General features: G+C 42.4%; 1 long non-coding RNA gene across 1 annotated transcript in view; it reads right to left on the bottom strand.

The window, feature by feature from the left end:
• LOC144585158 (uncharacterized) overlaps positions 1-11020 on the bottom strand; it is an 84904-nt gene that overhangs the window by 15355 nt on the left and 58529 nt on the right. The window lies entirely within an intron of this gene.

The following is an 11020-nucleotide window of genomic DNA, read 5'->3' as shown; positions in this document are numbered from 1 at the left end:
TCAGTATGTAAGGCTTGCGAGTAGAGAGTCCGAACCTGCTTTCAAAAGAGTGTCAGAAGGATATGTTATGATTAAAACAATTGGGCCATGTTGTAATTAAGCCACTCTTTGCAAAGACAAGAAAGAGGAACCTTAAATAAAAGCACTTTATGCATATGATTGCTAGTGAAGATCTTCTGCGAATAGTTGTCTCCTCCGAGAAATATGTCATGTAATTAATAAAGAGTATAAGGTAAAAATTGTACAACTGGCTGTTGTTGTTTTTTTGGGTTTTTTTGGGTATTTTGGGGAAAAGCCTCGATTGAATTTATTTATTTATTTTTTAACATGACTGTTTCTTGGTCAGTTCACTAAGAGACATTTATTGGCAGCTATTGTAATAAAATTGTATTGACTGCGGGTTTAATCCGGAACAATTCAAATGAAACATTCAGTACATCCTCCTCTGTCCTCTTTTTTTGTCTTTCTATGTCCTCCTTTTGGTATCCATGTATCGGGCAGCCCTACTCATATCAGATAAAAGAGAAGATTGAAAACAGGTAACATATAAATAATATAAATAATAAAATTAATGAAATGAGCAGAACAGACCAAACAGCGGCCTATTGGTGACTTCTGAATAAAAGACTCATAATCAGGATGTTGCCAAAATCTGTTTCACATTGGGAGAATAACCAAGTAGGACCTTGACTTGGCTGAGATGAGTCCATATTAGAGATGGGGATAGTCCTAATTGTTAACGAATATGAATAGCCCTGTCCCAGGTGTGCCTAACACGGCTCAGGCCCTCAGAACTAGCCCGTCCACTTATACTTTACCGCACTGCCAGCTGCCTACTTTTCGCGCCAATTGCGGAAGTCGCTCTGCCATCTCCTTGATTGGCTAGCCACTCAGCAGCCATGTGTGGAGATTTGTCCTCCCGTCCCCTGCCAGGAGTGGCCAGCCAAGCAGGGAGATGGCAGAGCGACTTCTGGGACTGGTGGGAAGAGCGGGAGGCTGGTAGGGAGGCGAAGTGTGAGTGGACAGGCTGGTTCTACAGGCCAGACCGGCATTAGATGCACCTGAAACAGAGATATTCATATTCATTTACAAATATCCCCATCTCTAATCCATATCAATCCTGAATCTAGCTGAAAAAAATACTAGTCTTATTACTGTTAGGTTAAAATGACATACCCATTTTAGCAGTTAAAGATGGCATCTTTTGCTTTGATTTCTTTCCTTTGATTGTATTTTATTCATTTGGCTTCTATGTCATTGTTCTATAATTTCCCAGATTATTTACACATAGTAATTCTGTGCTTTGGTTTCCTACAATTTGCTCATTTAGAACCACAGCACAACCGCTGCAAAATATTTATTTGGCTTGGTACATCATGATTCAGATGGAAGGTGGGAATCACTTGCTTCATGGAGAACACACATATATTTAGTAACTCCAAAACTATTGGCTCGATCACACTTACAAAAATCCACTGTTGTACTGGGTTCCCCTTTTTTAAAAATTTTAAATTTTAGCCTGCAAATGATGAACATATATGTGCAGAGTAGTCTGCTAGGGGAGCGAGTTTTTCCACTCCCTTGCCACAGGTCCGTTTATTTTGGGTTGGATGTGGAATCAATTTATTGGAATCAATTCCACATATATGAAAGCCCCATCCACTTAAAAATGAAATAAATCGCCAAAAAAGCTGGCACCCGCCGTACCCTTAGCCCATCTGGTCTCCCTGCTTGCTTCCTTGCCCCTCACCAGCCTGATTGGCCCTTCACCCACCAGGTCACTTCCCCTTGCTTGCTCCTCGCTTGCAACCTCACCCACTTGTTTGTCCCCCTCACTCGCTCACCCTCGTGCCCACCCCCACCCTATCCCTCACCCACCCACCCACCCCTCAGGCACCTGTCTGTCCGCACCATCAGTCATAAGGATAGTCTTGAGCCAGATCTGGCTTGATGGCTCATAATTATTATTAATTATGATCCTATTTTCACTGGGGCAAGTTCCAGGAGTGTGGTCAATCAGTCATAAAGTGAGCCAGGGAAAGCCACAGACAAACCAGCAAAGAATCCATGGGGGAGCATCCATAGTTGAGTCTGGTAAACAAAGCCAGATTCATGCACTGATGTAGGTTGGAGTAGGGGACCCTAAGGAACATCTCCAACTCTACAATTCTATTATTCTTAAGACACTATAATATGTCACATTTATTTGTTCCATTTATGCCCCAGCTTTCCTCAAACTTGCTCAAGGCAGTCTCCTTTGTACTCCTCCTCCTAGTCACATTATTTGTCTGTTTCATTTTTACACTGCTCATCTGGCCAAGTGCCACATTATCCTCATAGCATCTCTGCAAGGTAAGTCAGACTGAAAGAGAGAGAGAGAGAGAGAGAGAGAGAGAACTGATCCAAGGTCACTAGGTGAGTTTCATACCTCAATGGGGATTTGAATTTAGTCAATGGGAAGAGTGCAAAATGTCAGTAAATATACAATTATCTTATTTCAAAGAAACCAAATATGAGATAAGAACTGTCTCTGTTTGGAGACTTAATTGTGTGTAACCATATTATTAAAAATAAATTGGACAATTTATGTATGCAGTTCCCACAAACTGTGCTTAGTGCTTTTCTTGGCTTCACAAGTATTGGTGGGGAGGAACTGCTAATTATGTATGCATTTTTATCACCTCCTCCTCATCTCTATTTTATTTTTATTTTTTGGTCAGGCTATGAGTTACGGAGTTAGAAATGACATTAATGAAGGACAGTAACAAAGATAGCTGCAAGTAATAAAATAATAGACAGAGGGAGAGACAGACTATAAATTAAATTTTGCCCCCAAGGTGAGATCCCCTACGTCCTCTGAGTGTCAAAAGGTGCTGCCAGAATCCCATAATAATATGCAAGAAATGGATGAAAACGTCCAGTGACAAATTCAACAAGTTGTGTGGATTTTTTTTAAAAATCCTTCTCATTTAAGTTCTCTTAAAACTGCTGTACTGCAGTCAAAACTGTCAGCCTTCTATCCTTCCAAGGTCAGTAAAATGAGTACGCAGCTCTCGGGGGGGGGCAATGTGTAGCCTGCATAACTAACTTGTAAACCGCTCAGGGAGTGCTTGAAGCACTATGGGGCGGTATATAAGCAGCATGCTTTGTTTGCTTTTGTGTAAAAAGATGTTCAAGATTCAATTGAACTGAGGTGTTCTAGGCCACACAACTGTTCTAGGTCTTCTTTAAAATGGAAAGCATCTGAGATGCCCTCCTAAATAAATGCCCCATTCACAATTTGACAGTGATACCATTCTAGATGTGGATTCATCCATTGCATTGAGTTTGGACCTCATCTTAGGGCCTTTGATGCAGCTTAGATGTTGTGACCTGGTGGTGAACCTTCCTCTGCAGGACAAAGCCTGGAAAATTATCCATGTGTCATTTGTGCCATTTATAAGGCCACACAACATCTGAGCCATAGTGGGAATGGTAGCAGTGGTAACAACAGTTGGACACATTTGCCCCCTGGCTGGCTGTAGAAAATCTGTGTTACCAAATTACTTGGTTAGCCATGTTTTGCTACAGCTGTGGGCTGATAGATTCAAAAATGCCTTGTGCTTGTTTCCACCATTTGCTGACCCCAAAGTAGTTCTGGACTTCTCCCAACCCTTGCCTGCCCTGTTTTTGTGACGTTAAAAGGACCTACTCCATGATCTCTCACGAGCCCATCCTCTGGTCGCATTTTCTGGTCCTGAACTCCAGGAAATGGAATTTTGTGATCCAACAACTCTTAGCCACACAAACTTTTGATGCATTATAGAAACAAGTCTTGTAGTCGTTTGGGGGAAATAAGCAGGTGTTTGAATTGTTGTAGTTTTAGAAGAGGTAGCCACGTCAGTCTGTGCAAGCATATCAGGCAAAATCTAAAGAAACAAAACAAGGACAAAAACATGTGGCACCTTAAAGACTATTATATTTTGATGTGAACTTTTGTGGATCACAACCACTTCTTCAGACATATGAGGAAAAATGAAATGGAGAATGAAATACAGACATTGTAATATCTTTATTTCATTCCGCATTTTTGCTTCCTCCCATATGTCTGAAGAAGTGGATGTGATCCACAAAAGCTCACATCAAAATGTAATAGTTTTTGAGGTGCCACATGTTTTTGTCCTTATTTTGTTTTCTTTGTTTGGAGTCTGCTTGAAATTGTTCTTTACTGTGGCTTGCATGTAGTGCTTTTACTGTATGTTAGCAAATGCTGGTAATTTGAGGCCTCAGAGATTTTTAATTTAGATTACAGAGAAGAAGGGTGCAAAGAAATGTCACCTCCTTTGTCCTCTATACATACACAAATCCCTCTTTGCAGTTGAAAGGATGCAGGTTCCGTTCCCAAAGACAAGCGAGCTTTCAGATTTGACAGATTAATCCCCCTGACACCAGTAGGGAAATTTGCCTTCTAGAGTTCAAAAAGTAATACCGTATTTCTTCGCTCTACTGCCAGGCATGTGACTATTTTGTGGCTGTTGTTTTATTGTTTACTGTTACTTTATTGTTTATTGTTTTATTGTCCCAATTACTTATTTTTGGTTTAAAAAGAAAAAAATTCAAGAAATGTGAATATATTATTATTAGGACATGTTCTCAGAGAAGGTTGTGGAGTTTTTATACCTTATGCTAGCACATAAATCACTGTCACAACTCACACATGAATGTTTTATTCTCCCAGGAAGGTGTTTTTCAAGTGTCCACACATCACAGAGGTTCCATCTGCCTCTGACCCTCCTTTATCGTTATTGTGACCCTGCTCTCCCCCCCACTTTGGCTGCCCATTCATTTTACTGTTACCCACCATGACAGAATGTGGATATCCCAATGTCCATAAGACAGACAGACATATGATGTATACACATACCTGGAACATATACAAAACTCTTGTCCTTTTAGCTTATAACTAGGCATTTGTGGTGCTGCTGCAGGTTAAACCGCAGAAGCCTCTGTGCTGCGAGGTCGGAAGACCAGCAGTCATAAGATTGAATCCACGACAGAGTGAGCTCCCGTCACTTGTCCCAGCTCCTGCCAACCTAGCAGTTCGAAAGCATGTAAACGCAAGTAGATAAATAGGTACCACCATGGTGGGAAGGTATCGGCATTCCGTGTCTAGTTGTGCTGGCCAGGTGACCATGGAAACTGTCTACGGACAAACACTGGCTCTATGGCTTGGAAACCAGGATGAGCACCGCCCCCTAGAGTCGGACATGCCTGTCAAAGGGAACCTTTCCCTTTACCTAGGCATTCAAAGTCCTTTTCTTTTTATGTTTAGCAAGTGAACTAGTGCTAAACTGACAAGACACAGTAAGCATTTGAATCAGCACTACTTCATTTTTGGGTAATACGGTTAAACTAGAAGAAACATATATTTTTAGAAAAAGATTCTACAAATTGTAGTGCAGCTGACATCCTCAACCATGCAAGTTAAGGGCAGTCAAAATGAGAAGCATTTACCCATCCACACACCCACACACCCCATGGCCCACTCTGCAGATCATCATTGATGTCATCTGGACATATCCAACAAGAGCCAAAACAGGCAAATATCAGTTATCTCTCACACACCAAGACAAAATATGGTGAATATAAATGCTTTTTTAAAAAAATCCCACAAACCCTGCTTGCTAAACAAAATCTACTGAGTCCTCAAACCAAAGGAGTGGATTGACTCACAATTAACACAAATGCGATGGTATGTGATGTCAACTGCCCTGCCCAACTCTTGTAAACTCAAGCCTGTGGCTTCCTTTCTGGAGTCAGCCTATCTTGTATTTGGTCTTTCACTTTTCCTGATGCCTTCCACCTTTCCAAGCATTATTGTTTTTTTCCAGAGGATACAGTACTGCCTTCTTATGATGTGCTCAAAGTAGGAGACCCTCAGCTTCAATATTTTTGCCTCCAGAAATTGTTTAGGCTTGGTTTGATCTAGGACCGACTTATTTGTCTTTCTGGGAGTCCAGGGTATCTGAAAAGCTCTCCTCCAGCACCACATTTAAAACCAATCCATTTTTTCCCTTTCAGCTTTCTTTACTGTTCAGCTTTCATGTCCATACATGGTGATTGGAAATACAAGACTGTGGATGATTTTGGTCTTGGTTTCCAGTGGCACATCCTTATAGTTGATTATCTTTTCTAATTCCTTCATCGCTACTCTTCCTCATCTCAGTCTTCTGACTTGTTTTGGCTACAGTCTACATTTGGATTAATGGGAATACAATATCTCAAAGTAGAGCATAATACAATCACATTTATTAAATTGGAATTATAAAGGAACAAACTTTAGTAGGAAGAGTGGGAAACAAGAACAATAAATAAATGAAGAAATATAATATACTAGTTCTGATTGAAATTCAGAACAGAAGAAGAATGAAATTAAAATAGGTTGGGAATATAAAACACACACACACACACCTTTCAACAAATGTTTAAATTGGGAAAAGGTGCACTGGATTAAACTGCCCATCAGCCTCACTTTACATTCTGCACAAAAGAAAGCAAAGGTACCGTAGGCTGTTGTTGTTGTGTAGTCGTTAAGTCGTGTCCGACTCTTTGTGGCCTCATGGACCAGAGCACGCCAGACTGACAAATTTTAAAGATGCTTGTTCAATATGGTGATTATTGAAATACATGCAGAGAACTAAAGCCAGCAAGAATGGAATTCAAATTGGCATGTTTTTCCTAACTGGGAGACAGGAGCATGGATTTATCACCTAAATTCTATGCAGTGAACGTACACAGAGACCAAGCAAGTAAACTTAAATTGATAGACTGAGATCATGAATAAAAAAGTGTTTTCATTGCAGGAAAAATTCTGAGAGGGGCTGATTAAGAATATTTGAAATAAAGAAAGGAAAGCAATTTTGAAATTATGATTCAACAGAACTGGAAGCCACCAACCTTAGAGCCCAAAACAGACACACCTATTTGTGACAGAGCACCTAAGCCACCAAGCAAGGAGGCAAGAATTGATAGCAATGGCACAGGGATTGTAAAGCCTCTGATAAAAAATGCCCTACGATTAGACATGGATCCATCAGCCATCCAGTCTCATTTCTCCCTGCTAAGCATGTCTATAGAAATGCAAGCTGGAACACTGCAAATGAAACAGCATCATTCAGAACAAACCCTCAGAGGAAGTGGATATTATACCATGAAAACTGTAGATTACAATAAATTGAGTTGTGCCACAGAATTCTTTCTGGAGCTGGCTCTTACATGAAAGATTGGAATAAAGGAGGACCGGTCTTTTGGAACAGTAAGTATGCAGAAGGTCATTAGAAGGTCTCTAGCTTCAGTTCTGGTCACTCTGGAGGGAAGCACCTGAACCACTTGTCCATTAAGCATCCGAACATGTCCGAAGGAGCTCAATTAATCTGACCCACATTCCTGCTTCAGACACACTTGGAGAGGATAAGGCATAAAGAAGAGCCAGAGCAGCAAGAGATGTTACTGCCCGAGGCAGTGGATAAAACAATGGCTCTACGTTGCACGTTCTGTCCAGATTTGCAGCTGAATCTTATTTCAACAGTTGTGACAGTCCGTGTCTTCTGTCTCAGCTGAGGGCAGCAGAGTAGCTAAGGGTCTACGGAGCAGGATGCTTGGCAGTCACCACTCTGGCCTCCCAGGTCTTGCTCCTGTCTCTTGCTCCATTCCCAGCATCTGCCAACGTTCTGAAAACGGTAGTCTTAAAAGATAACTGTTTTCTCTGCAGTATGTCTAGGCTCACATTTATGAATTGGCCTGGTAGCTAATTGTATCCAAGAAAGAATTGCATAAGCTGAATGAATGGGCTGGCAGAAGAGACAAGTCCTTCTATCCCTCCATATTTTTATGCTGGGGATCCCCTCATCCAAAAAAAAAAAAAAAAAAGAAAGAAAGAAAGAAAGAAAGAAAAAAAGAGCTCATCATGTTCAGTCGTTTAGTCATGTCCGACTCTTCGTGACTCCATGGACCAGAGCACGCCAGGCCCTCCTATCTTCCACCGCCTCCCAGAGTTGTGTCAAATTCATGTTGGTTGCTTCGATGACACTGTCCAACCATCTAAAGTGGTCCAGAAGAGATAACATTCAAATATTCCAATGGAAATTAAGATCAAGGCTTCTTGGCATGCTACATACATTAGTAACTCAGTTATCTGCAATATCTTAAGGGTATAAAATACAGTTTTCTCCCTTCACAGGCTCTAGTCTGTGGGAAGCCAGTTTTAGCAACTCTATGGTAGCCAAATCAACCTTGTACTATACAGATTATCATACTGTCTACGTCCTACTTTTGAAATAGTTTGCATTTGGATAGTCCCATTCCTATGTTAATGGATCCATTGTCATTCCGTCTGTTGTCTGTACCCCCACCTGGTCATGACCCCATGGGGATATGTATAACTACCAATTGTGTGGTCTCAGCACACCCATATATCTGAAGAAGTAAATTGATCCATGAAAGTTCACATGAAAAATCTGTCAAACAAAGTATATCAATATGCTGTGAACGTGACATTGCCATCTTTTAGTTACCTGAGTGGTTCTTAGGCTCCATTGAAATGATCATTTGTAAACTGAAAGGAAATAATAACATTGGGGGGAAATGCTATAACAGGGGTCTCAAACACACAGCCTGCAGGCCATTTGCGGCCCGCCGGATGATAGTTTGTGGCCCCCGCCCTGCTTGCCCTCCCTGAAGCCCCCATGCATCCTCTGCTGTCAAGAGTCAAAAAAAGCCTTGCCTTGCTCGCCGGCTCTCTCCCAAGACAGCCCCTCTTGCACCCTCCATCCGGAACTTTGGCCTGCCAGCCAGCCCGCCTGTCTGCTGGCTGGCAGGCTGCAGTTCCAGATAGAGGGTGCAAGAGGCGCTGCAAGGCTGCAGTTCCGGATGGAGGGTGCAAGAAGTGCTGCAAGAGCCGGCGAGTGAGGTGCACTGCTGGTCCTTTTCCCCGAGTGCCCGAGATGCCACCGAGCGATGCGCGCTGCTGGCCCTTTCCCCCTTTTTCCAAACTCTTTGGGAGACCACAGCTGTGATACAAGGACAATTGCAAGCAGGATCTGAAGTCCTTAGGAATGGACCTCAACAGATGGGAAACTGACATCTGAGCATTCAGCCTGGAGGCAGGTGGTGCATCATGGCCTCTCCCAATTTGAAGAGACCCTTGTTCAGCAGGCCGAGGCAAAGTGGAAGTCACAAAAGCAGCAAAATCAGGGAGCTGGACAGGGGACAGATTGTATTTGTCTTCAGCGTGGAAGGGATTGTCAATCTCGAATTGGCCTCCTCAGCCACACTAGACGCTGTTACAAGTCCTCCATACAGAGCACGTTACCATAGTCTTTCGAGACTGAAGGATGCCTAATGGTAATGGTAATGTGAGCAGATCAAAGAAAACAAATTTCGGCTGTTTGAAAATCAACAAGGGTCAGGCTTCCTCTGAATTGCAATATTTGCTCAAACTGAGAGAATAAATTTTTAATTTATAGATCTATGAAATGTATAAATCTTGCTCAGATGTTGATGGCTTTCTCATTGGGTAACCTTACTGAATGGTTTGTTTCTCATAAGCTAAGTGGTGACTGCATATGGCCAGAGAATTAAGTGTTAAAAACGAAAACTCAAAGGCTGTGCTGGCTCGGTTAAGTGGATACGTGGTGTCTGGCATACACACCTTAGGTGGTCCAGGTAAAAACTAGCCAACCAGGTTATATGGCAACCCTAACAACAACAAATGTGTGCTGTCAAGTCAATTCTGATTCGTGGTGACCCTTTCCTGGGGGTGCAAAGCAGAGAGCCCTCTGGGACTGTGCAGCTTGCCTGAGACCACATCGGCTGGCTATTCTGGGAAGCACAGTGGGGAATCGAACTCCAAACCTGTGGCTCTACAGCCATATGCCTAATCACTGAGCTCTTCTGCCAGCTATGGCAACCCTAGAAGGGGGAAAAACCAGAGTTATCTCTTACCACCTCACCCACTCTCTTTTCTGCTTTTAATGGAGCCTAGTACACCAGTTTCTGTTCATGGAGTTTTCTTGGCAAAGATACTGGAGTGGCTTGCCGGTTCCTGCTCCAGGAACTGGCAAGCCAAAATCCTACAAGGTAGGCTTCAGCAGTATGTGGACCAAGAACTCCCAGAAGTACAAGCTGGATTTCAAAAGGGCAGAGGAACTAGAGACCAAATTGCTAACATGTGCTGGATTATGGAGAAAGCCAGAGAGTTCCAGAAAAAAATCTACTTATGCTTCATTGACTATGCAAAAGTCTTTGACTGTGTCAACCACAATTAAGATTGCCAGAAGAAATATCAACAACCTCAGATATGCACATGATGCCACTCTGATGGCAGAAAGTGAGGAGGAATTAAAGAACCTCTTAATGAGAGTGAAAGAGGAGAGTGCAAAAACGGTCTGAAATTCAACATCAAAAAAACTAAGATCATGGCCACTGGTCCCATCACCTCCTGGAAAATTGATGGGGAAGATATGGAGGCAGTGACAGATTTTACTTTCTTGGGCTCCATGATCACTGCAGATGGAGACAGCAGCCACGAAATTAAAAGATGCCTGCTTCTTGGGAGGAAAGCAATGACAAACCTCGACAGCATCTTAAAAAGCAGAGACATCATCTTGCAGACAAAGGTCTGCATAGTCAAAGCTAGGGTTTTTTCCAGTAGTGATGTATGGAAGTGAGAGTGGACCATAAAGAAGGTTGACTACCGAAGAATTTATGCTTTTGAATTGTGGTGCTGGAGGAGGCTCTTGAGAGTCCCCTGGACTGCAAGGAGAACAAAACTATCCATTCTGAAGGAAATCAACCCTGAGTGCTTACTGGAAGGACAGATCCTGAAGCTGAGGCTCCAGTACTTTGGCCATCTCATGAGAAGAGAAGACTCCCTAGAAAAGACGCTGATGTTGGGAAAGTGTGAAGGCAAGAGGAGAAGGGGACGACAGAGGATGAGATGGTTGGACAGTGTCATCAAAGCAACCAGCATGAATTTGACACA

The sequence above is a fragment of the Pogona vitticeps genome, chromosome 1, assembly GCF_051106095.1.
Source record: "Pogona vitticeps strain Pit_001003342236 chromosome 1, PviZW2.1, whole genome shotgun sequence".
In the NCBI taxonomy this organism is placed as follows: domain Eukaryota; kingdom Metazoa; phylum Chordata; class Lepidosauria; order Squamata; family Agamidae; genus Pogona; species Pogona vitticeps.
This window is presented reverse-complemented; position numbering and strand designations above follow the sequence as displayed.